Genomic DNA, 27,444 nt, shown 5'->3' with positions numbered 1-27,444 from the left:
ACGTTGGAGGGTATGCGGAAAAGGTGGGCTCTGAATGCAAGAAACAAACAAGTTAAGAAGAAGCTGCCCAGCAGCCGGAGCGGAACTCCGCGGCAAAGCGACGGGGCCATTAGAGGAGCTGAGCGCGCAGCTGAGGGCGCCGCGCTCCCCGGGGTTCCAGAGATACCGGAGGCGTGAGCTGTGCGGCTAAGAAGGGATCCTCGACGGGGCAGCCTGCGCGTCGCGAAGCTCGCCAGCTGCCGAGTGAAATCTGAAACCAGCTCTCTCCCTCTCCGCGGAGGGCTGGCCCGGCGCGCTCCCTTGCCTCCCGTGCGCGCTGGGTGTTATATTGGCACATTTTTGCGCACGGCTGCCCGTTCCAGATCCCAGGCCAGGACTATTACTACTTCAACTTCTTATTCTTCTTCCTCTTGGGTCACTTTTCAAGTGAGGGTCCTCGGATGGTTTTCCGGAGTCGCAAGTGGTCTCGGCGCTGAACCGGGAGGCGGAGAAAAGCGAGAGCTTTGCGCAACGACAGTTGTCAGCTGAATTTAGCCTCCGATTTCCTTTTTGAAACTGCACGGAGTTAACAGAAGTTCCCAGATTTGAATAACCGCGTGAGCTCGGGAAACGTCAGGGCTTTTCACTCACTCTCTCTCTCCCCCATTTGGTTTATGGTGGCGTTTCTAGTTGAGAACTGTTGCTGTTGCTGCGGATCCGTCGCGGAGGCTGTGAACAGGGTAGGTGGCGTGGAAATAGCGTTTGTGAGAAAAGTGCAGCAAAGGGGGATGATCTTCTGACAGGTTCTTAGCACGGCCCAGGAAGCGGCAGCAACGACAGCAGCTGCCGGATAATGCCCCTTTTGTCTTGGAGAGAAGCAGCTTAAAGGATTCTGCTGGGTGATGAGGAACTTAAGAACGACTACACCTCGTCTCCCGGAGGTTAAAAATAGAACCCACGTTTAAACTTTGGGGAGCGGGGAGAGCAATCTCCCTACAATCCTTTTTGCGTCCTGAAATTCCCACCTTAGCAATGCTTGTCTCTTAGCATGTTCTGATTTGAACAGAGCCTCTGTAGCAAAAGGCTTTCCGATCCCACCAGGATTATTAGGTTAGACTTTCTAATAACCCCCCTTTGACAGCAAACCGCAAAAGTCCCGAGGACTCTTAAATCTACACACAACAGCATGAGAATTATAGCAAATTTACAGCTTTTCTTGTTAGATCTCCAGAATAACTGCAGTGCAACGCATTTCCTAAGAAAGAATGAATAAGTAGACTTTTCTGTGTAAGGTGATTATTGTGAGATGCAGTTAGATAGTATATAAAAAAAAGTATCTTAACTGCTGCTTCGAGTCAATGAAGAATGGTTCCTTGGTGGTTTCTTATATCATTCTGGCTGCCTTAGGGTTTGCCAGCAGCAAAATCCTATGCATGTTTGCTCAGAGTAAAAGTCCCACAGTGTTCAGCGGGGCTCGCCCCACAAGAAAGTGTGCATAGGGTTGCAGTTTGCTTTGCTATGGCTCCTCTGCCTATATTTCTCTAGTCTCAAGGGGAAGCAGAAATGCAGACAGGGAGATTTCTTAAAAGAGGCTGCTCTCTCCAAGTTAATTTGAATCTTGTGGTACTTACCAAGGCAATGAGCCCACTGCAGAAAAGTAAAGCACATTGCCAGATACCCTGAGCTCCCTCTCCCTAAGGCTTTTCAACCTGCTGGTGGTCATTTTCCTTTCGAAATCCTCCTGAAGGGGAATGCTCATTTGCTTGTGCTTTAGTTTGGTTACATCTTTTAGAGATGCCCCCATTGGATGCTTCCATATTGTCACGGCTACCATTCCCTTGAAGGCCATTATACTTGGCTTGTCCTATGCTTCAAGGACCACCTTGAACTGCTCCAAGAACTGGCCCCTTGAGCAGCAGCTCACAGGGACGTCTGGACATAGTTTCTATTGAGGTGCCGCAAGCTGATTTGCATGGGGAGCTGTTTTATACTGGTCCATCAAGCTCAGTACTGTATAGTCTACACTGACCAGCCGGCCGTGGCTCTCTGGCAGTTTGTGTTAGGGATCCTACCTGGAGATTCTAGGGTTTGCAAAGTTAGATGCTTTGTCACTGAGTTGGGGAGGGGGATAATTTTTGCTTGCATTTTAATGAGAAACTACCCAATTTTTACTTTTTGAGCCAATGCACAAAATTTATGCAGCAGAATTCTCACTCCCGCAAATTTTGAGATGAAGTTCTTCTGCCATATTTATTTATATTAATTTATTTATTTATATCACTTATTGATATTAAATTTCTATACCCATAGATCTCAGGGTGGTTCACATTTGGGTTTCATATTTGGGGTAAGGGTGTGTTAAATGTATATAGCATTGAAGATAAGATACGAAAATGCATTATGTTAGGTGTTGTCTGGGGCAAAGACACACGACTCGAGGCAGGTTGAACTCAATGGGAAGGCGACCAAGAGCAGAGCTCGAGCACTTCCTTTTATTGAAAGCTCAGGATGACAGTTAATCATTACAACGACAGTGTAACTTCTAGCCAATTACAGCAGTGCAGTCCCATACAAGGTGATGTTTCCTGTAACGTCACACCCGGTCACTCCCCAAGACATCCTCCATAGCCCACGTGTTGTTTTGCCATGCCCTCTGTCCATGCTCCAAGCACATGTCACTCTGTAAACACCCCCTCCTAGTTCCCATTGTGTTACCCTCCTTGGCTTGACCCATCTGGTTTGTCCTGATTCATCCAGTTCCATCCAGATCCTCCTAGATCCTTCTAGCTCTGTTGTGACCTGTTGCCCTGCTGACCTGAGCCTCTGACCTGTCCTTCACATGTTTCCCATTCTGACATTAGCCGGCTTGCCGTGCTAATGCCCACACTCTCGCAGATCGGTGTGGCTTGCCAGCACCAGATCTCAGTCATTCCCACACATGCCTGCACAATTTCCTTGTGTAATCCCCACATTAGGGAATTGCTTGCAAAAAAAGGGGGGGGGACACAAGCAGTTTAGAGAAAATCACGCTAAAATGCTGGTGAGTTTCAATGAGGATTAATAAATAAATAAATAAATCACAAAATTGCTATAGAAATGTGGAAAACTCAGCATTAAGATTGGAAAAGAGAAAAACTGCAGGAAACCGAAACTGACAAATTCATCTATTCCTCTTGCTGAGCTAAAGAACTGGATTTGTTACAAAACAGTTTTCAGATCCCTGGCCAGGATACTCATGGTCCTTCACTGAAGACAAAGCAAGGGCTGTTTCATACTTTGGGACAGTTTGCTGCGTTTACACTCTTAAGACAGTGGGTAGGAGACCTGTGTCCTTCCTGATGATGTTGGCCTACAACAGGCATCCCCAAACTGCGGCCCTCCAGATGTTTTGGCCTACAACTCCCATGATCCCTAGCTAACAGGACCAATGGTCGGGGAAGATGGGAATTGTAGTCCAAAACATCTGGAGGGCCTAAGTTTGGGGATGCCTGGCCTACAACTTCCATCAGCCCCAACCAGCATGGCCAATGGCCAAGGATGATTGGAGTTGTAGTCCAACATCTGGAGGGACACAGTTTCCCCATCTAAGAGGAACGCAGAAGGCGTGACAGGAAAACATGAACGTAAGGTCTGCAAAGGTTACAGTTTATTGAAATGCAAACAATTTCTAATGATCTTAAACTAAACAGGTGGGTCAACATTTTAAAAAGGGTAAAGAATAGATTTGAAAAAGAGGTGATGGGAATGGGAAAGGAAGAAAGGTATATCTCGAGGCCAGACTGGACGTGTTGTCATTCATGAAATGAGCAATCTCTGGTGGTCTCTGGTGTCTCAAATTACAGTGGTGATTCCAAAACCCTGCACCCCCCCCCCCCGCCTCTTGCCTTCCAATGGATGTAATAGTTGTGGCATCCCAGAAGCTTTGCACCCAGTGATTGCACCTGTTGCATTCCCCTAGCTCCACCTTTCAGAGGGGGGGGGGCTTCTCAACATCTAGTCCCTGGTGGTGATCGGGCTTTACCCTTTCTTCCCCACTGCCACACCAATCCAGCTCACACACCCTATATCTGCCATTTGCATCAATAGAATGCCAAGTTTCTGTTGACATGAGTGAGAGGTTTCCTTACAATGCAAATGCTAGGTGCCGAAGGCCCAGTTTGGATTAGGACCATAAGAAGGGACCCCACCATCAGGCCTCACCACGACAGCTGCTTGCTGTATTTAAAAAAAAACCCCACAATATTCCACACAATTGCTAATTGCACAAATGATGAGAGACCTAAGAAGAACTCCTGGCAAGGTTGTTCCTTAGCATGTAGCTTTCTCGTGAAAAACACCTGTAGCTGTAACTATGCAAAATATGCACCATTTCCAGGTTGTTTTTAAGCGGTGGTGGGATGTTTAATGCAGCTCTGCTGTGATGCAAAAATGAACAAAAGGGGAAGTGGTTTGTAGCAGGTGGCAGAGAGTGATTTGCATGTTGTGCCTCTAGTGCCCTACCTGTTCGGCTGTTTGGAGTTCATGAGAACTCTCACTTCACACATATCCTCCCCAGCCTAGGCTGACCATCTGGCCTTCTGAAGTACCCATTATCCCCCAGAGTTATTAATGAACTGGTATGCTCATTAATACTCCCTCCCTCCCTCCCTCGCTCTCTGTGTCGCGAATGAGAAAACACTGCTTGGGTGAAGCTATGCTACACCTGGCACGCGCCAATCCATTGTAGCAGCTTGGCGTTTCAATGCCCTGAAAACAACAACACTCTTTTGCATCTGAGCATGGATGCCCTTTAAATGTTCTCCTAGCCATGTCAGATCCACAGCTCCCACATGGGTGGGGAGAACAATTAAAGGGCCCCTGTGCTGTGCCAGCGTTTCAGATTAAGGGCTCCCCTCCCTCTCTCTGTTCCCACCCCCTTTCAACCCCCCCTCCATATGTGAGGGTCTCTCTATTCACGGCATGGCATTCCTGCCTGGTCTGTTGCTGTGTGTTCCAATTAGAACAGGTGGCTGGTGCTCTGCTTCGCCATCGGAAACATGGAGGCATTTTAATAAAAATTTACATTACTTACAGTGGCTGCCCTTGGGAAGAGCAGGAGCTGGAAAAGACAACTGTGGAGCATCTGCCCGACGCTACTTAATTATCTGCAACCCCCCCCCCCCGCAACTAAAATAAAACACTGTCTAATGCAGGCTCCAGCATCAAGCTCTTCCTGGTTGCTTGAGCGGCATTAATATGTGAGTGGGCATTTAACTAGAGGAGATGTACTCCTATAGTGGTGTAACAAAGCTGCAGAGTTCTACTCCCTTGCTGGCTTTCCAGGAAAGGCCAGGAAGGAAACTGTCAAAGATGTTAGAAATGTTATATTCAAATTGATGTCTTCAGCTGCAGAGGTTTCGTAAAGTGCAGGCAGGAGTTATTCTGCTATGCAAGCCCCGTTGAAATGGATGGGAGCTGGGCAAGAGCTGGGTGGTGCCCAGGAAGCCTCCTTAAGACTGCGTCCCACTCCACTGAGCCATGTGCCCAAGTGTTGTCTTTTAATGAATGGAAGTGGCTCTCCGGGGTCCATCAGAACAGAGGAAGTTGCCTTCATCAGACTGTAAGTTGAGCCCGTTGGATGAGGTCAATGGCCCATCTAACTCAGCATCCTTTTCTCACTTAGAGGATGCAGGTGTCGCTGTGGTCTAAACCACTGAGCCTCTTGGACTTGCCGATCAGAAGGTCAGCAGTTCGAATCCCTGCGACGGGGTGAGCTCCCGTTTTTCTGTCCCAGCTTCTGCCAACCTAGCAGTTCAAAGCATGCCAGTGCAAGTAGATAAATAGGGGGGTAAACGGCGTTTCCGTGCGCTCTGGTTTCCGTTACAGTGTTCCATTGTGCCAGAAGCAGTTTAGTCATGCTGGCCAAATGACATGGAAAGCTGTCTGTGGACAAGCACCGGCTCCCTTGGCTTGAAAGCGAAATGAGCACCGCATCCCCATAGTTGCCTTTGACTGGACTTGACCATCCAGGGGTCCTTTACCTGTTCTCACAGTGGCCAACTTTGTGAAACCTGCAAACAAGGACTCCGGCACAAGAGCACTTTCCCCTCCTGCCATTTCCAGCAATGGGTATTCAGAAGCATTACTGACTCCAGAGGCAGAGCACAGCCATCACGGCTGCTAGCCATCGATAGCCTGTTCCTCCATGACTTGGTCCATTCCTCTTTCAAAATAATCCAACATGGTGGCCATCACTAACTCTTGTGGGACTGGGAGCAAGCAAGTTCCATAGCTTACATGCTGCATGAAAACGGACCAATTGGTCCCTCTAGCTCAGTATTATTTAGATCAGGCACCCCCAAACTACGGCCCTCCAGATGTTTTGGCCTACAACTCCCATGATCCCTAGCTAACAGGGCCAGTGGTCAGGGAAGAAGGGAATTGTAGCCCAAAACATCTGGAGGGCCGAAGTTTGGGGATGCCTGATTTAGATGGCTGGGGATTTAACGTGGGACCTCTTGCGTGCAAAGCATCTTCCTTACAACTGAACAATATCCCTTCCACACAGGGCTATTGCATTTCGTTTTCAGAATAACCCCGTGAGGTAGGCTGGGACAAGAGAGTGCAACTGGGCGGGCCAGGGGCACCCAGTGAGCTTCAAGGCCGAGCAAGGGGGTTCAAACCCAGGACTCATCTGTCTAAATCCCCAGACCCGCCCACTTCATTGTAAAGTGGCTTTTATTTAGTGGTGATTCAGACAATTATTTTTGAATGGGTTAAAGGCAACTTCCTGATTTGGCATGCTGGACCAGCCTTGTGTTTGTTTTCAGGTTTGCTCATGTTGCGACCAGAAAAGCAGGCCAATTTGGGGTGTGAAAAGCATTGGCATAAACATCGAATAAATTTGCACAAAGCTGGTTCAATCCATCAAAATCAAATGCTGCAGGGAAGGGGATCTACTTGTTCTGATTGATTGGCTCATCTGCCTTCTGCATTCCAAGCTATGACTGGCATGCATTTTCTCATATGCACGGGGATTTACAGTCCTGCCCATGCAGCCATCTGTGTTCATCTGTGTTCATCTCTTTGCAAGATTAGAAGTCTTGCATTTTGCAAGGCACCTAGCCACACATACTCAGGTTCCATGAATGAGTAGAGGTGAGCCAACAGCCATTAGGGTTCAAAGTGTTGGTGCTGACCTTTAAAGTCCTAAATGGCCTCAGTCCAGTATAGCTGAAGGAGTGTCTCCACCTCCATCGTTCTGCCCGGACACTGAGGTCCAGTACCGAGAGCCTTCTGGCGGTTCCCTCATTGTGAGATGCCAAGTTGCAGGGAACCAGGCAGAGAGCCTTCTCGGTAGTGGCGCCCGCCCTGTGGAAAGCCCTCCGATCAGATGTCAAAGAGAAAAACAGCTATCAGATTTTTAGAAGACATCTGAAGGCAGCCCTGTTTAGGGAGGCGTTTAATGTTTAATAGATTATTTTATTTCATTTTTCTGTTGGAAGCCGCCCAGAGTGGCTGGGGAAACCCAGCCAGATGGGCGGGGTATAAATAATAAATTATTATTGTTTATTATTATTATTATTATTATTATTATTATTATTATTTATTATTATTATTCCCTACTCATTGTAGAGATTTGCAAAAGTGTAAATGGACCACCAATTATGAGCAGGATGTGTGAAGCCTAAAAAAGAAAAGGGGGGGGGAATTCCCCCCAAGAATTCTAAACTGGCTCACAATTATTTATCACGTTTGACTCATTCATACTGTTGTACTGCTACTTGGGAATTGTGTATGTGTGCAGAGGAGGAAGTGCATTGTCTAGGCAACTGTGTGGACATTTGGCTTTGCAGCTGTTTGCAAATGACCTCCTGAAATTCCCCACCCAAATTGTGACCTGAGCCTTGAAGTGGGGAGCAATTTCACCTAATTCTTCTACTGGGAGGATAAACTCTCCTATAGTTTCTTGGTGGGATGGGGCCACTCTCACCAATAGCTGTGGCAGAATAGCTTGTTACCGTTTCCCTAATATTTGGGGGTTTTTTTGCGAGGGAAGGGGAGGATGTTGCCATTGTAATGGGCAGCAAGCAACACCAGCTGTGATGGCAGTCTGAGCAACCTTTTAACATCTCCCACTACACTCCAGAGATGTTATCAGGCCACTGTGGGGAGAAAAAGTGGGGAGCCCACCGTGAAGAAGGGGCAAAGATAATTCTGCCAAATTGTCTTATCTTTCAAGGGGATGAGCAAAAGAAAAACCTCAGCTATTTTCTAACGGAAAAAGGCTTCCTGAGCTGCTGCTGCTGCTGCTGCTGCTGCTGCTGCTGCTGCTGCTGTTGTTGTTGTTGTTGTTGTTGTTTTGGCTTAGTTCTGCTTTGCTTTCTTCCATATATATTATGAAGCCTTGCACCATGACGGATCTATTTTAACATTCTTTTGAGGGGGGCAGAATCCTAGGTTGGTTTACTTTTTGTTAGCTAAGTCTTTCCTCTCTAAATAGTGAGACTTGGAGGTTTATGCTATTTCTTTCTTTGTTATTATGTTTAATTTATAGGGGGGGGGGGAAACAGTAAGTGGTGACATGACAGACGTATATATGCTTATGCCTAGAGGAAGTGGATCGATAAAAGTTTTTCTCCCTCTCTCAGAACCCTAGAACACATGTCCATCCCATAAAACTGAATGTTGGACTATTGAGGACAGATAAAATAAGGTACTTCCTCATACAATGCATGGTTGACCAGTGGAACTCACTCCCCCTGGAAGCAGTGACAGTTGCATGTGTAGACTCTTTAACCACCCCCTAAATAAATTCAGACAAGACTCAAATTTTTGGTTTGGTTTTTGGCAGAATTTAGGCCACAACTTTATTGATTACAATCAAGTGAGTGGTTGCATAGGCTCTGGTTTGACTAGCTCCTTGCACCGTTGCAGGTAGCGCTGACCCAGGGCACACCATAGGTCAGCCTTGGGTGAACACCTGGCACAGTGGAAAATGTGGTCAAGCCAATCCACCAGCCAGATGTCCCCCTGGACTCAACCTCAAGGGCACAACCCCTCTCAGGATTGACCAACCAAAGAGTCCCTGGATTCCTTTAACAGAATACCCATCGCATAGGAATGGTGAGAGCGTTCCCCCATCCCTAGCATCTGAACCAGAGCCTATCCGCAGGCTTACAAGTTGTGCCGATTTGCTACGTGGCAGGTGAAACCCTAATGGCACCAGCCAATCCACCAAGTGGGGGAAATTCCTGCCGTGCCCCTGTCCCAATGACAGATGACACACGATGGCATAGCAAGGTCAAGCGTGCAAGCCCTAATATAAAGGGAGAGGTGAGCGGGTGTTCCGATGCACTGGCCCAAAAGCTCAGGGAACATGCATTGGCTTATATAGAGGTCCTTCGATATCATTTAGCTGGCATCCCATTGGTCTAATTGCACCCAGCATCGAGGGACCTCCAATAGGGTGTTGTGGCCATCCAAACATTCCCACTCACAACACAGGGTTTGGTTGCCAGGTCACACCGCAACACTCTTGTTAGGGATGACCCGATTTACCAACATGGACAGTTTTAAAAGAAGATTGGATAAATTCATGGTGATCAATGGCTACCAGCCATGATGGCTGTGCTCCGCCTCCTTGGTTAGAGGCAACAACGCTTCTGAATACCAGTTATTGGAAACTGAAAGAGGGGCAAGTGCCTTTGTGCTTAGGTCCTGCTTGCACAGACCTGACTGTATTGCAAGAATTAAATGCCATTAAGGAACAAGGAAGATGTTTTTCTTGCAAGCCCATAGACAGATCCTTCTGCAATTCAGCAAGCTGTTGGATGACCCCTCTGTGTATGATGGTAAACAGCCTTCGGAACAGCTGAACAACTGTGTCGATGGTGGGAAGCCAAATGGCACTGACATGCTATTGAAAAAATGCATGAAAACAAACATTCATTCTTGCCAGGGGCTGTTCTCAACCTTCCAGAAAGGCTAGACTAACCATGATGTGACACCAGGACTCTGTGAGCAGAGCTGTAATATTCTGGCACCCTTGCCTCTGCTTGTTGTTAATAACAAGCGCCAATGAGCTCCTGTCTGGAGTAGTAACTGTATGGAAGAGTGGTCATTATTAGTTTGCTTCTGGTGGAGAAAGGCAAGAAACTTTCGAGAGACGTTTAGCTGAACCCTTAATTGTTTTGAAACACCCCTCAAAATGGCTTGTGGCTGTTTGGCCTGAACAGGGACCTTCAGATTCACCTCCGGTTCTGCTTTAGGCAGAAATCAGTGGCCATTTTAGTTTCAGGTACAAAAATGTGTTCAGGATAAACAGATATTTTTGTGCATGTCCCCAAAACCAGTCAGACACCAGACAGCGTGCCTGATTGTATAACAAATACCTCTCTTCTGCTTTCAGTTCTGCATTGACTGTGATCAGGCACTAACATAAATTGCCGTTGAGCCTCCTGCAAGCTGTTGAGGCCTCACATGTGGAAAGAAGCTTTTAAGACCTGGGACCATGTTAACTGCATTCTGGTTTAACTAGTGCTTATAAGGGCATCACCTGCATTACTACTGAAGCATTGTTTGCCTTGCCTTGCTGTATGGGACTCAGATGCATTGCTTGACTCTATACAAGACTGAGTGGGTGACACCTGGCTTGAGAGCAGTACATGTGAAAAGGATCTAGGAGTCTTGGTAGACCACAAACTTGACATGAGTCAACAGTGTGATGCAGCAGCTAAAAAAAGCCAATGCAATTCTGGGCTGCATCAATAGGAGTATAGCATCTAGATCTAGGGAAATAATAGTACCACTGTATTCTGCTCTGGTCAGACCTCACCTGGAGTACTGTGTCCAGTTCTGGGCACCACAGTTCAAGAAGGATACTGACAAGCTGGAACGTGTCCAGAAGAGGGCAACCAAAATGGTCAAAGGCCTGGAAACGATGCCTTATGAGGAACGGCTTAGGGAGCTGGGTATGTTTAGCCTGGAGAAGAGAAGGTTAAGGGGTGATATGATAGCCATGTTCAAATATATGAAATGATGTCATATGGAGAAGGGAGAAAGATTGTTTTCTGCTGCTCCAGAGAAGAATGCTTTGTCATATGTCAAGAATGCTTTGATGGTGTTTCCTGCTTGGCAGGGGGTTGGACTGGATGGCCCTTGTGGTCTCTTCCAACTCTATGATTCTATGAGTGCATCTCCTAGGTGACTCAGTGTGAGAGAGACTATTGGGAACCTGGGTGTTAGCATCCTTCGGCTGGGAGAGAGGGGACATGGTGTTTTTGCAATCCTCCAGGTGGCGATGGGGTGAAAGCAGGTCAGCTGGAGATGAATGGTTGCTATGTGCCCTTTTGGTGCCTACTGTCCTATAGCAGGTCTTTGGTGGGTTTCCTTGCTTGGCTGAGCACCTGTGACCTCCGGCGTGTGCCTGAGGAAAATAAATGTGGAAGGAGCCACAGCAGGATGGTCTATCTCAGCAAATGAGGAGAGGGCAGACATGGCTGGAGGAGGGAACTTTGGAGGGCAAGATTTCAGGTGTCTGCCACCTGCGCCCCTCACCCAGCTGCCACCCATCACCAACAAATTCAAACTGACTAATCCTAGAATTGTAAAGTTGGGAGGGACCATGAGAGTCATCTAATTCAACCCCCTGTGATGCAGCAATCTTTTGGCCAATGTGGGGCTTGAACTCATGGCCCTGAGATTAAGAGTCTCATGCTCTACCAATTGAGCTACGTGCAAACCTAGCAGCTCAAGAAAAATATCTAAGAAATATTACATCCCAAATCCTGGAGCCTCTGAGCCCCTGTTCCTTCTAGCATCTTGCTCTGTGCAGCTGATTTCTTTGTCTTCCTTTGAGTGAGCTGGAATTAAGGTTTTGGCTCCGTTTCTGGGAACAAGATCAAAACTGTGTCTTGCACGCATGAGTGGCCACTGGGTTATTAATTGAAAAGTAGATGGTTGCTTGCTTCCTCCCTCTGCCTCACTTTATTTTACTTTTTTGGAGTATAACAAGGTTTCGACCCTGAAATGACAATTCTTGCTGGCAGCTGGCAATATTTGCGCAGCTGCTGCCCACAGGTCTGCCTTAACTTCTTCCTCCTCCTTCAATACCCAAGCGTAGGTCGACATCCAGGTCTTGAAGAAAGAGGGAGCACTTTGCTTTCTCGCAGGACCTGACGGGATCAGAGTCGGAAGAATATTTAAGCTTCTGCTAGGCAGCAGCAAAGTCTGTGCTCCGAGTGCACATTCCTGTTTAGGCTTGTATCATTTCTATTTAGATTTCCATTATTTTGCTCTGGGATGAGTGAGAAACGTGAAGAAAATAATGAAATGAGTCATTCTAGTTTTAAGGTGCGGAGGGAAGAATGACTATGTACAACACTGGATACTTGTGCCTGTTTATTTAGCATAAGATATATCCTATTTCATTCTTCTATTTAATTAGATTTGTTAAACCACCCTTCACCTTACTTATCCCAGGGTAGATTACAGGGTAAAGGTAAAAAACGCGGGTGGCACTGTGGTCTAAACCACTGAGTCTCTCGGGCTTGCTGATCAGAAGGTTAGCGGTTCGAATCTGCGCTATGGGGTGAGCTCCTGTTGCTCTGTCCCAGCTCCTGCCAACCTAGCAGTTCGAAAGCACACCAGTGCAAGTAGATAAATAGGCACCGCTGCAGCGGGAAAGTAAATGCCCTTTCCATGCGCTCTGGTTTCAGTCACAGTGTTCCATTGTGCCAGAAGTGGTTTAGTCATGTAGTTCCTCATTTACTTCTGCAGTTGGTGGAATAAGAAAGAATTAATGGCCTGCCCTGCTGATCTCAGTGTATAGACAGATTGATGGAGAGGCAAGCATCCTTTCAGAGAGTTGTTTGGAGGTTTATATGTCATTGTAAACACCTTGGATTGGGTTTGGGAAAGTACGGGCAACCAGTACAAGCTCTTACTTTAGGGAGGCTTTTAATGTTTAATTGATTATTTTATTTTATTTTTCTGTTGGAAGCCGCCCAGAGTGGCTGGGGAAACCCGGCCAGATGGGCGGGGTATAAATAATTTATTATTATTATTATTATTATTATTATTATTATTATTATTATTATTATTTGTACTATGGCCTTCAGGCAGCAACCCAACACCTGCACAGCCTCACCAGATTCAGCTGATAATAGTTCTCTGAGAACTCCAGGTCCGTGGAGGGTCTCTTAAACCAGGCATCCCCAAACTGCGGCCCTCCAGATGTTTTGGCCTACAACTCCCATGATCCCTAGCTAACAGGACCAGTGGTCAGGGGTGATGGGAATTGTAGTCCAAAACATCTGGAGGGCCAAAGTTTGGGGGTGCCTGTCTTAAACAGAGGACAGATTACCGCCTCCTTAAGACTGCTGGAACCATGTCCTTCAACAACAATGCATTAACCCATCCAGTTATCTTGCCCACCCCCAGCAAGTTCTTATCAACCAGGATGGGCAAAGGTCAAGAGGACATGCACTTGTCCAGACACTACCAAGCATCTTGCCCATATCATCAGGCCAGAACAATATAAGCTGACCCCATATAGTATGGACACGACTCCTGACACCATCCTAACTGTGCCATCAAATGTACAATGGATGGAAATGTAAAGGTAAAGGTAAAGGGGCCCCTGACCATCAGGTCCAGTCATGTCCGAATTTGGGGTTGCGGTGCTCATCTCGCTCTATAGGCCGAGGGAGCCGGCATTTGTCCGCAGACAGCTTCTGGGTCATGTGGCCAGCATGACAAAGCTGCTTCTGGAGAACCAGAGCAGCGCACGGAAACGCCGTTTACCTTCCCGCCGGAGCGGTCCCTATTCATCTACTTGCACTTTGATGTGCTTTCGAACTGCTAGGTGGGCAGGAGCTGGGACCGAGCAACAGGAGCTCACCCCGTTGCAGGGATTCGAACAGCCGACGTTCTGATCAGCAAGCCCTAGGCTCTGTGGTTTAACCCACAGCGCCACCTGGGTCCCTATGGGATGGAAATGTATTTGCCCTTAAATAGCCACTTGCAGATTTGTTACAGGAGGCTTCTGATACTCCCAATTTTGGGTCAGATCTCATTAGCATTCATTAGTCAGAATAATAAAGGAAAAACAATCCAGGTGCTATTCATGCTGCTTGGTGGCCCTTGATATTGTATACTAATCTAAAGGGTTCACAAAGTAGGTTATCAGCCAAATCACTACAAATCTGGATGTTGTGACCATGTATATTTGTTGACTCTTTAGCTGGAGATGGCAGGTTTTCATGCAACCCTGATGGAATAATACAGGAGAATCTTGTAGAAAAACTTAGAAGAATGAATATTCTAAAGCAGGCGTCGGCAACGTTTTCCAGCTGTGGGCCAGATCATTCCCATGGACGATCGTCCGTGGGCCAGACATGCACCAGAAGAAGCGATTTTCTGGCGCCCGCGCTGCCCATTTCTGGGGCTCTGGAAATTGCTTCTGTGTATGTCCGGAAGCCGAAAATCGTGTCTGTACATGAGCAGATGCGATTTCTGGTGCTGCGGTGCCGATGTCCAAAATGTCTGCAGCGTCAGAAATCGCGTCTGCAGCTGCACAGACACTATTTCTGGTGCCACTCGGCGAGTCACCGCGCCGCGCCGATTTAGTGCAGCATGTGGGGGACTTGCCGAGCGGGCGGCTCGGTTCACAGGTGGTCCGTGGTCCGGATAAATGGCCTCTCTGGGCCGCATCCAGCCCATGCACCGGGCGTTGCCGACCTATTTTCTAAAGGCATCAATAATTACCAAGTCGCTGGCAAAATCCCAAGTGTTGGGTTTTTTTTAATTTTCTTGTTTCATTTGTCTAGTTATATATCTATGGCAACCAATTAAAATACCTTTAAAAAGAACCAGTAAGAAAGCAATGGGTCATGGAAAAGTAAGCGTTCTTTGCCTTCCCCATCTCTAAGCAGTAAGGCATAGATTTGCGCTGTCACTCATATTCAGTCATCTTAACAGGCTGCAGATGTGTCCTGTAGGTGTGCTTCATTGCCCAAAGATCTCCTGTACACAAGGAGCTCCACTATCTGAGCTCCACTAAATCGGAGACCACCCTTTGGAGGTTGCTTTTTCCGGCAGCCACTGCATAAAAACCAGGTTGACACTGGACCACTGCAACCCATTAGGCTCACTGCTTGATCAAGTGGGCAGCTGCTGATGGCCTCCTGCTTGGACCAAGCCAAAGTCAGCTGAGCTTGGAAGTTCCATCATCTGCACTGTATCAGTCTTTGTGTTTAAATGCTATGACATGGAATGACCTGAAACTTCCTCTCCCCTACACCTGGTATGTCTTCTTTGTGTTTTCTCAAAGAAGCAAGGGAGATGTTTTCCTGGAGCGTTCCCCTAAGGAAGGTGGGGAGGAACTCAGATGAGGACTGAGTCTGGTGAGATCATGCAGAAGGAGTGTCCATGCTTATGAATGGTTGTGGAGTTACTGTATGTAGGGCAGGGATGCGGACACTGTGACTCTCCAGATGTTGTGAGAGACTCCGTTTCCCCACGACCTGATCCTTGCTCATGTTGGCTGGGGCTGATGGGAGTTGGAGTCCAGCAACATCTGGAGAGCAACAGGTTCACTATCCCTGACTGCACAAGGTTGGCCAAGCTGTAAGAGACAGGGCATCACAATCTCCTTTTAGTAATGAATAGTAGTGATTGTGAAAGTTATCAGATTGCAGATTTACTGTCCACATGAGCACCTCTTTTGCAAGAAATGGCCTTTGGGAAGAGTAGGAATGATTCCTCCCTTAAGATATTGAAACACATTTTTTTACCCTTTCCTGTGGACCATCAGGGACATGTGTGTGCCCCCAGTCAAATTTCTTTTTGAAGATGAGTTTTAAAGCACCATGCTCAAGGCCAAGCTGAACACTGTGCATGAGATCAGAAAGAATTTTTGCTTCTGCTCAGAGAGACGAGAAGGGGTCTCATGATTTGTTGAGTCTTCTATAAAATGCATCTTGGTTGAATCACATGGAGCCATTTGCTTGACCAACCTTTACTGTGGTTTCTGACTGTGATGCACTGTTTTTTGGATGGCAGAGACGGATATGGGGGGGGGGTGAATTGCTTGGTCTTGGGACAAAGAACTAGACTCAATAGCCCCTTGATCTTCCATATCTTTGTTCTCCTTGGATTTTTGTGTTCTGACTGCCTATCGTACATCACCCTGGAATCTTGTGATGAAGGGTGGTTAATAAATATTTTAAACACTACATGTTGATGCATTTAGAAACACATTTATTTAGATAGAATGCATAGAATCATAGAGATGAAAGGGACCCTGAGGATCATCGAGTCCAGGCATGTCCAACAGGTAGATTGTGATCTACCGGTAAATCAGTGGACGTCTGCGGTAGATCAATGGTAGATCATTGCCTCCCCCCAAAGAAGCTGAACAACTGTGGCTCCCCTTAAAAAAGCTCAACATTTTACCTCCTCCCTGAAAAAACTCAAGTTTGACCCAACCCCCAACCCCCCCCCCCCCAATGGGCCTTCCTCCTTCCTAAAAAAAAGCTCAACAACTTTGACCTGATCACTGGCAGTTTTTAACTCTGTGAGTCTCCCCTGATCTAGTCCAATTCTGTGCAATGCAGGAATATGCAACTGTCCCATATGGGGATTGAATCTGCAGCCTTAAGCCCTGCAATTCTCTTCATTGCTTTCCTGAGCAATCTTGAGAAAACTTCACTGGCTTTGGACATCCCTAGAAGGAAAAAACACAAGGACAACCACCCTACAAGGACCTTCACTATATAAATATAGGTGGTGGTTGTTTTTATATTTTGCACTTCCTCGACTTGGTGCCCTGTGCAGAGGACCCGCCTGCACCACCCGAAATCTGGTACTGGTGTGGATTGGGGCTAAAAGGAAATGCCCAACCAATGGAGAACAGTGGCAGCAACATGAAAGAGGTGATCCCAGTCAGGGAGTGGGTCCCACTTAGGACATTTTGCCCAAGGGATCCCCCAAAACCTGGAGCTGGCCCTGACTGGAGGCTGGCCTTGGGCCCTAACACCGCTTTGAAATGAGAGAGCGAAATTAAACCTTGCGCCATTTGTGTGCATTTATTTATAGAATCATAGAGTTGAAAGAGACCACAAGGGCCATCCAGTCCAACCCCCTGCCAAGCAGGAAACACCATCAAACCATTTCTGACATATGGCTCTCAAGCCTCTGCTTAAAGACCTCCGAAGAAGGAGACTCCAGCACACTCCTTGGTAGCAAATTCCACTGCCGAACAGCTCTTACTGTCAGGAAGTTCTTCCTAATGTTTAGGTGGAATCTTCTTTCTTGAAGCTTGAATCCATTGCTCCGTGTCCGCTTCTCTGGAGCAGCAGAAAACAATCTTTCTCCCTCCTCCATATGACATCCTTTCATATATTTGAACATGGCTATCATATCACCCCTTAACCTTCTCTTCTCCAGGCTAAAAATACCCAGCTCCCTAAGCCGTTCCTCATAAGGCATCGTTTCCAGGCCTTTGACCATTTTGGTTGCCCTCTTCTGGACACGTTCCAGCTTATCAGTATCCTTCTTGAACTGTGGTGCCCAGAACTGGACACAGTACTCCAGGTGAGGTCTGACCAGAGCAGAATACAGTGGTACTATTACTTCCCTTGAGCTAGATGCTATACTCCTATTGATGCAGCCCAGAATTGCGTTGGCTTTATTAGCTGCTGCATCACACTGTTGACTCATGTCAAGTTTGTGGTCTACCAAGACTCCTAGATCCTTTTCACATGTACTGCTCTCAAGCCAGGTGTCACCCATCCTGTGTTTGTGCCTTTACCATCTAATATCTTTCTTTAAATCTCTACGCGGTGTGCAGCGTGTGTGCAAAAACAACAGAAAGACAGCATAAAACCAACAAAACAGTAGTATAAAAGCGCATATATATATATATATATATATATATATATATATATATATATATATATATATATGAAACAAGAACGCAAGGAATTCAAACAAATAAAAACGGGGTGATCCTATGGGTCAGGGGAACAATACACTAGAGCATATAGGGCAATAGTGGAAAATACCTGTTTTGGGGTCACTTCTCCAATGACATTCTGTAGGGTGGAGCACCACGATTAAATTTGCCCAGATGATCAAACGCAGAGCTTCCCTTGCTTGTTTGTCCCAATTTCCTCCCTACCTGCAGCTACTCTGCAGCTGAAAGGCAAGCTAAGCTGCAGCTCTCGCGGAAATAATGGACCAAGGTGTGCTTACAACAGTGTACTTAATTATATTTCTGCCTTTCTGCCTTCTATCTTAATGCGAGTCCAGTAGGGCAGAGACATTAGGGATGGGGCGATTGTTTTCCTATTGGCACCCGGAGGCGGAGGTGGTGAGCACTACCTGCTTGCAAGATTAGGCAGAGGAATTCCATTGCCATGCCTATGCTCTGGAAAGCGAAGGGTAAGTTTGGGGGAGGTCCGATGTGCCAGTCCCCTTTCCTTCCTGTTCAGTAACTGGCAATCCCGGGAGGCGGTCAATTTGGCGTTGCCTCCTCCTGGTGCAGCTTTTGCAAAAATAAACGTGACACTCCCCTCAACCCCATGCCCATGAAACCCGAGAAATCTCACCATAGCCCCTAGGAGAGTCTATGGGCATGGTGCAAAGTTTTTTTAAAATAGTATATCAGACCTCTGGAAAGTCAATTCATGCTGCCGGCTGTCACTTTGCGAAGGTTTGCAACAGGGGAGGGGAAATAAGGAGGGAGGAGGAAGGGAAGAATTGCAGAGAGGGAGGGGGGTTGCGCTGGCTGCTGTGCGGAAAAAGAGCTCAGCCAGGCAGAGTTCTTCCAGTGTCGTATTATTGTTCTGTTCTCCGCCGAGTCCTCTTTTGTTCCGTATGTGCTGAATTCCCACGTGCACGCTCCCATCTTCCCCTTTGCTTTCCTTGTGGGGAGGGCATCGGCCGGCATCGGCGAAGGTCTCTGGCAGCAAGTTGAACGGGTGCCACATGGGCACATATGGCCGAGGTGATTTATCATGTAACGAGATTAAGGCTTTCGCGCACCGTTGCCGGAGAACGCAGGAACACGCTGCTCGCGCTCCCTTTATCGCCGGCCAATTTGCAAAGTACATTGCATTAGTTTGGTGGAGGTGGTCCCTTGTGCCGCCGCCGCTGTTGTTGTTGTCACTGCTAAATGCCAAACAAGGAACCCTAAATGCTTCAGCTCCATTTAGCTGAGAGTGTCACTCCTGGGATCTGGCCCCCTTTGGAAAGCTTCGTCGTTTAGCACGGACGGGAAAGCTGCAGAGTGTGAGTTTTGCCTCTCTCTCTCTCTTATTTACCTGTGGGTAGGAATGCAAAAGGGGAGGGGGTGGGAGAGAGAATGAGATATGCTAGCCTAGCCTTAAAAGACAGAGCATGCTGCTTTTTATTACACGGTCGCAGTTATTGCGCGGCGTCTACCTTGCTGCGTGGCAAAGGTCTCTCGTTCCCCCCCCCCCCCCGGCCACTGTTGCTGCTGCCTGGAGTCATGTTAAAATTCCAGTGCAATACCTGGCGGCCATCCGCAGTAAATGGGATTCATTTGCGACCGGTGCACTTGCTATTCCACCCCCCCCCCCAAGTGCCAATCGAATGGGGAGGCATGGGAAACAATAGGACGAAAGGTAACGTTGCTAGAGGCAGATGTAAATGGTGATTGCGGCAGAGACGTTTTCATAGGGTGGCCGTTTCTGTGGGCAGCAGTTTCCCAAGGAAGAAAGACAGATGGGCTCCTGTCAATCACTGACTGGAGGTGGCAGTTTTGATCCGAGGTGCCCCTTTCCTGAGTTGTGACAGAGTTCTTGCTAGGGGTTGTGTGTGTGTGTGGTTGTAAGGAAGCTGCATTGAAGCATTGCTGGTTGCTGCGCTTTCCTCTTTCTCAAAAGAGCAGGCTTGCATTTGTATTTTGCACTGGGAGACCACTTTAAAAGCTCCCTCTCCTCTCTTCCTCTCCCCTCCAATGTAAAGCCCTCCACAAGCCTCATTAGCACCCCATCTCTCTCTGTCTTTATGACCCTTGGAAAACAACATCCCTGCCTGTCTTGTCCCCTGACAAGTTGAGCACTCTGCCTGTTTTTTTTTCCTTTTTCTTTTGCCCTCTTTCTTTTAAAACTTGTAATCGTTTTGTAAACGCCAGGCTTTGATCTTGCTGGAAACCAGAATGCCTTGGGATTTGGGAGTATTTTTTAAGCTGTGCTTTTAAAAGAGGACTGCAAGAACTCCAGGGTGGCGAGGTCTTTATTTGGGGCCGGTATTCTAGACTCTATAAAACTGCTAAGTAAGGGGTGCATGACAACCTTTTAAGCACAGAAAGGTGTAAGCTGGTCAGATGCTAGTCTGAAGGTTTTTGAATGGCAACAGCTGCGCTTGACACTTACAGAGCAGATTCCAAGTGTTCCAAGAACTTCATGTGATCTTTTGTAGTGCAGCACATGTAAACAGCAAGCAAAACTGTATCTGGAAGAAAAAAAACTGTTGCCAAACCAATCCGCCTTGCTGAACAGGATTGTACAGTTAGTAGTTAAGTCTTATTTAAAGCGATTTTTACAGACAAATACAGAAAACTTCCCCACCATTTTTACAGGTTTACCAGTTAAGCAAGAAATAAAACTCTGGGCTTTAGCTTGTATAAAAAGTTCTTTTCATAATATATATGAATAGCAATCGTTTTGCTTTGGGAATAATGCATTTCTTTTTCTGCAACTAGACGAGAGGGATAGGGGACTTGCGGCTTTCCAGATATTGCTAGACTCCAACTCCCAGTATCCTGACCACTTGCTATGCTGACAGGAGTTGGAGTTCACCAACATTAGGTGGGTCATAGGTTCCCTACCCACGCTTAAATAGAAATATCAGCTCAAAATATTGCAAAACCAATAGTGGATGCTTAAATTTCCAGCTATAAAGTGAGTTGATCTGGAACATAGCTGCGTAGGAGAGCATTTGCTGGTCCTCGATGCCTTATGAGGAACGGCTTAGGGAGCTGGGTATGTTTAGCCTGGAGAAGAGAAGGTTAAGGGGTGATATGATAGCCATGTTCAAATATATAAAAGGATGTCATATAGAGGAGGGAGAAAGGTTGTTTTCTGCTGCTCCAGAGAAGTGGACACGGAGCAATGGATTCAAACTACAAGAAAGAAGATTCCACCTAAACATTAGGAAGAACTTCCTGACAGTAAGAGCTGTTCGGCAGTGGAATTTGCTACCAAGGAGTGTGGTGGAGTCTCCTTCTTTGGAGGTCTTTAAGCAGAGGCTTGACAGGCATATGTCAAGAATGCTTTGATGGTGTTTCCTGCTTGGCAGGGGGTTGGACTGGATGGCCCTTGTGGTCTCTTCCAACTCTACGATTCTATGATTCCATGACCTTTGGCATCTTTAGTTAGAAAGGAACTAAGGTAGCAAAGCTGGCTGGAAAACAGTCATTGCCAGTCACAACAGATCTTACCAAGCTAGAGAGAGAGACCAAAGGTTTGCCTCTGTAATGGGCAGCTTTATATGTTCAGAAAATGATGATTATTTCCTCCTCCTCCTACTCCTCCTCCTCCTGCCTGAGATGGCTGCTTGATGTCCTGTTACCATTAAGTGTGCTTACCTATTAGGGAAGGAGGAGATATTCAACTAAGTTTTCATGTAAAGGCAAACTTTGCTCTTTCCACAACGACGTGCAGACAGACAGCCATCCTTAGAAATCCACGCTTCTCCAAGTTTTGCAGTGCAGCCAAGTAATATATATATAACTTTATATACTAGGGTAAAGTGTGCACAGAGATGCATATATTTGCATATGTTAATGAAAATTACACCCAAAAGGACATTATATCAGGGGAGACTGCTTTGACAAGTGTGTACGGTATATTAGGGAATATTGCATACAAAAATGCTCATATAAGGAAATAATCACGCAAAAATACTGATGAATTTCCATGAGGACTTAAAAGTGACGTGGTAATGTGGAGAACCAAGCTTAAGATTGGAAAAATCAGAAAAGGAGATGAAGCAAAATGGACATTCTCATGGGAGGCGGGTTATTGGTTTGTTTTGCTTTCAGTTTTTTATTGTTATGTATTCTGTGATTTCATTTTGTATTTCTATGTTGTGAACTGCCCTGTCATCTTTGGATGAAGAGTGGTTAATAATAATAATAATAATAATAATAATAATAATAATAATAATAATGCTGCAGCCCATTACCCATAGTAGCTCAGAAAGTTTGGCAAGTTTTTCATAAGCAAACTAAACAGAAGGAAGAAACCAACAGCAGCAGAGGATTCTGTTGTGGTTGCTCGAACAATAACAGAATTGTAGTGTTGGAAGAGACCACCAGGGCAGGGTCATCTATAGTCCAATCCCCTGCAATGCAAGAATATTTCACCCATTGTCGGGCTCAAACCCACAACCCTGAGACAAAGAGACTCATGCTCTACTGACTAAGCTTTCCCAGGTGTATCTGAAGAAGTGTGCATGCACACGAAAGCTCATACCAAAATATAAACTTAGTTGGTCTTTAAGGTGCTACTGAAGGAATTTTTTTATTTTGCCAAAAGTTGAACACAGCCTTTCCAGGTGTGGTCTGACCAAGGCAGAATAGAGTGGCACTAGAGTGTCATACCACTTTAAACAGTTGTGGCTTCTCTCAAAGAACCCTTGAAGCTGTAATATGTTGCTGAGAATATGTTGTTTACAGGGAACCAGGCAGAGGACCTTCTCGGTAGTGGCGCCTGCCCTGTGGAACGCCCTCCCATCAGATGCCAAAGAAATTAACTATATGACATTTAGATGACATCTGAAGGCAGCCCTGTTTAGGGAAGTTTTTAACAACTGATGTTTTAATGTATTTTTAACCTTCTGATGGAAGCTGCCCAGAGTGGCTGGAGAAACCCAGCCAGATAGGCGGGGTAGAAATATTATTATTATTATTATTATTATTATTATTATTATTATTATTATTATTTGGTCCTGAGAGTTGTGAGGAGACCCCAGTGCCCCTTAACAGAGCAACAGTTTCCAGGGCTTCCTGGAAAGAGAGATTTGTAGTTTGGCCACTGGGAGAATTGTAGTTCTGTGAGTGGAATAGGGGTCTCCTCCCAACTCTCAGCTTCCTTAATGAGCTACAGTTCCCAAGGTTCCTTGGGGGAAGCCATGACTCTTTTAAAGTGGCATGATACTCCTTTAAGTGTGCCGTTTAGGTGGGACCTCAGTCTTTCAAAAGCTCTGAGGCCAGAAGCGGCAAGGTAGGACTTTATTGTTTTAAGTGTTTCTTTCTCTACAAGGCTTGCCTTTTCTCTTCTCTGCACAATAAGCTTTTAAAGCCTTTAGTTCTTTAATGATGTGCCCTGCACGCTCAGCTTGGCACCCCAATTCACATGCACAGAAGGAAAGAAGAGCCTTTATCTCATTTTGATCCAATCCAGCGCTGAATAAAATCCTGAGATAAAAAAGGTAGTTGAGGCAACTAAACTGTTTCATCTGAGAAAGCCGGTGTTCTCATGCCTGCTCATTATTTTCAGCTTTTATTAAAGCTTTTTCTAGTTTTCTGTGGGGGGTGGGGGAGAGAAAGACAGCCCATAATAGCAGAATTCTAACTCGCCCACCTGTCAATAAGATCTTTGAGCTGCACTGTTGCAGTTCAAGTCCTTGAAATAGGCAACTAAAACAGGCATCCCCAAACTGCAGCCCTCCAGATGTTTTGGCCTACAACTCCCATGATCCCTAGCTAACAGGACCAGTGGTCAGAGATGATGGGAATTGTAGTCCAAAACATGTGGAGGGCCGAAGTTTGGGGATGCCTGAACTAAAATCTTAGCAAGCTTACCTCTCCTCATTGCCCAGATCTGACCCAAAGCATCCTTCTGTGCTTGCAAAGCTTCTTCATGATGATTTTGAAGTCACAACAGTGGTCAGCCTTATGGTGGTAGGTTTTATTACATACCCTCCAATAATTTCTCCTATTCCAGAATAAGAATAAGAATAAGAATAATATTTATACCCCACCCATCTGATTGGGTTGCCCCAGCCACTCTGGGCAGCTTCCAATATATATCAAAACATAATAAAACATTAAACATTTTAAAACTTCCTTATACAGAGCTGCCTTCAGATGTCTTCTAGAGATGGCATAGTTACTAATCTCCTTAGCTTGGGGGTTGCAGAACTCCATACTCTCCACCATTTCTCCAATGAAAATAGGGACATCCTAAGGAAAAGCAGGAAAATCAGAATCTGGGAACAGGCCTTTTCTACAGTAGCTCCCCATTTGTGGAATGCTCTCTGAAAGGATACTTGCCTGGTGCCAAGTGTGCTGGCTTGCCGCCGTGATTAACGTCACTTGTGCATGCCGCGAGTGTGCTGATGTGTTGTGCACACCCTGTGTGGCTTGCACGAGTGACATCAGCACGCCTCATGGTGTGTGTGTGTTTGTGTGTGGCCGCCACGGAATTTTGAGGGGACCTGACCCCCTCCTTGAAAATTGGTTAGGGGCCCTCGGCACCCCGGCACCCCGTGCCTGGCTCCTCCGTTACATATTTTTAGTTGCCAGGCAAAAACATTCCTCTTCTTCCAGGCGTTTAGCTAATTAGACAATCTAAGGCAGGCTTCCTCAACCTCGGCCCTCCAGATGTTTTGAGACTACAATTCCCATTATCCCCGACTACTAGTCCTGCTAGCTAGGGATCATGGGAGTTGTAGGCCAAAAACATCTGGAGGGCTGAGGTTGAGGAAGCCTGATCTAAGGCGTTTTAAACTGTGTGTGGAGGGGTTATTGGTTTCATTTGTTACTGCGGAATGCATTTTTAAAATTGTAAACCACCCTGCATGATCCTCGGATGAAGGGCAGTACAGAAATTCAATAAATAATTACAATAATACAGTCCCCATGATTCTTTGCAGGAAGCCAGAACTGTTTAAAGTGGTATGATGATAATTTAAAGGAATAGTGCAGGTGGGGGCCTTTGGGGAAGTGGGGAATCTACACCCTTGTGCAAATTATTTGAAACAAACAATGTAGTTTATTGTACAAAACTCACATATACATGTACAAAACTCACATATACGTACACTAGTAACGGATATGACCTCCACTATTTTTAAGCAGCATTTGAACACAGTTTGGCATGGAGTCTACTAGTTTCGAACAGTCACTGTTGATTTTCGGGTCCCTGTACCACACTTGAATCAGCGCTTGAATGAGCTGATTCAAGTCGTACAGTCTACAGCACAGTCGTACAGTCTACAGCACAGAGGCGACTTTTGCATATAGCCCACAAATTCTCAATGGGATTTATGTCCGGGGAATTCCCTGGCCAATCAAGTACCTGTATTTGCTGCTCTGTCATGAATTTCTTCACCACTTTCGATGTGTGACAGGGGGCTAGGTCCTGTTGCAATATCCCAGTACCGTCAGGATACCTATTTTCCAGCTCTGGAATAACTCCCTTTCGTAGAACCTCAATATATTGCGGCGAGCGCATCATTCCTTCTATTGGCTTCCGACACCCTAATGATCAACTGACTTTTCGTGTTTGTTTTGAGTACAGGATTACGAGTAAGATAGAAAACATGCTTTGTTTCAATTAATTTGCACAAGGGTGTATATCCCTTTTCCTAAGCCGATGTGCAGAGTAATTTCAGGGGAACCCCAGCATGTCTTCAGAGGTGGGAGGAGACCATTATTCTTATGCGCATATAGAGATGCACCCACAAATCTCAAGTCTTACGTTCCAATGCGGGGGGCATTCTGTGGACCCAGCAGTAGGCACCTTTTATATGGACAAGATTATTATTGTCTTGGTAAGCTGCTAAATGTCATCCTTATTGTCACGTTTATGGCTGTATTGACCGGATCCCCCAAGCACAGCACTGCCCTTTGCAGCGCTTGTGAGATAGGAAGTGTCAGAAAACGCACATATATTCTAGCCAGGAGGCAAGGGAAGGTTTGACAGAACTGACAAAGGCACCCCACGATTTATGGCCGGGACAGGGCCTGTCTTTTCTCCGATGTGCTCTGAGAAAGGGTAGATCCTGCAGACGAAGGGAAAAGCAGCCCTCATGCAATTATTAATCATTTCTCCCAGCACCTTTCACTGTGCAAAGCGACCGTTCAGGTCCTATCTCGTTTAATCTTCAGGAAAAAACCAATGAGGTAGGTTAGAGTGACACCCGGTGAGTCTGCTAGCCAAGCAGGAAATCGAAAGTTGGCCTCCCACATTCAACTGCTCCACTTTATCAGCTGCACTACATTGGACCCAGCAAGGAGCACTGTATAATTTGAATGACTTATGAGTGGACCAGCTTAGGCTATATCGGAGCCAGAAGTGGCACTGGTAATGGGAACTGGGGGTAGTTGTGTATTTGAAAGTGCGGGAGATAATCGTGACAGCTCCCACAGCCATGCCTCTGAGAAGAGAACACGGAGGTATCTGTGTTGACCCATTATGAAACACACACACCAAAGAGCCAGCCGTGTGTAGTAGAGTCAGTGTTGCTGCAATTCTTTGCACGGCTTCCTGAAGGTTCAACTGGTGAAACAATCTGAGCTTCACGAGAAGATCTTCAGCCATTTAAACCGTGAGCATGAAATAGCTCTGCCAAAGGTAAGTTAAGGTGTAGCCGAACTTTGCTTGATTATTCTCTGACTGAAAGCTTCATTGACACCTCATCCACTTGTCACTGTAAGGATATTCCATCCGTTATCTTGGTGTCCTAGCAGTTCACTTCATCCTTCCTGTTCAGCAGAAAAGCTCTGGAGCTGGACTCTCCTGTCTTCCTGCTCTGCTACACCACCAACTCCTAGACAGAAACTTGAGGGCTTGCTCTCTAGGATAGGTCACAGAGTCCTGCTACCAGCCTCTCTTGTGCTATGATGATGGCCTGTTCCAGTCTTAGTAAGATTAGAGAAGCCTCCAACTCCATTCCCTATCACTCCCAGCCAGCATGCTCAATGGTCAGAGGTAAATGGGGAGTTGTGGTCCATGAACATCTGGAGAACACCAGTTTGGGGAAGCCTGGGCTAGAGGCATTGACTGAAGACACATCTTAGGATCTTGTGCTATGGAGAAACAGGAGAAATTCATAAATGGATAATGCTAATTGTCATGATGTGCCATACTGGATCGGCACTTCTTATCACATCCTAGCTGGGCGCCTTGTTCAGCAAATGCTCAGCATGATAAAAGGCAGCATGCTAGGATGAATCATCGTAAGATAACCTGTGTGAAACTAATCCTTTTCCGAGTTATTGCCAGGGCTAGGACAAAAGTATTTCGAATGCCTCTGTTTCAAGTGTTTAGATTTGTATATTGCACACGCGCGCGCACACACACACACTCCTGGTGAATGGGGGTGGGCTGAGGGACCCCTTGCCTCTAATTTCCTAAGTGGGACACTGGCTCCATCCCTTTTTATAACTAAGTAGTAGGCCAGGCCATGCGTTGCTGTGGCTCATCCCTGTGATTCCCCTTACCC

The 27,444-nt window shown here is 46.3% G+C and overlaps 1 protein-coding gene across 2 annotated transcripts in view; it reads left to right on the top strand.

Annotated features, from left to right (window-relative positions):
- The first annotated feature begins 330 nt into the window (after positions 1–330).
- Positions 331–27,444, top strand: part of ARHGAP24 (Rho GTPase activating protein 24) — a 348,183-nt gene continuing 321,069 nt past the window's right edge. The window contains exon 1 of one of the 2 annotated variants that reach the window (XM_035112152.3): positions 331–719. The gene's annotated coding sequence lies outside the window, so the exon portion shown is untranslated. The remainder of the gene's footprint in view (positions 720–27,444) is intronic. The other variant, XM_035112151.3, reaches the window with a different exon arrangement.

This window comes from Zootoca vivipara, chromosome Z1 (genome assembly GCF_965207765.1).
Source record: "Zootoca vivipara chromosome Z1, rZooViv2.hap1.1, whole genome shotgun sequence".
In the NCBI taxonomy this organism is placed as follows: domain Eukaryota; kingdom Metazoa; phylum Chordata; class Lepidosauria; order Squamata; family Lacertidae; genus Zootoca; species Zootoca vivipara.
The sequence above is the reverse complement of the archived record's forward strand: the minus strand, read 5'-3'. Positions and strand labels throughout refer to the sequence as shown.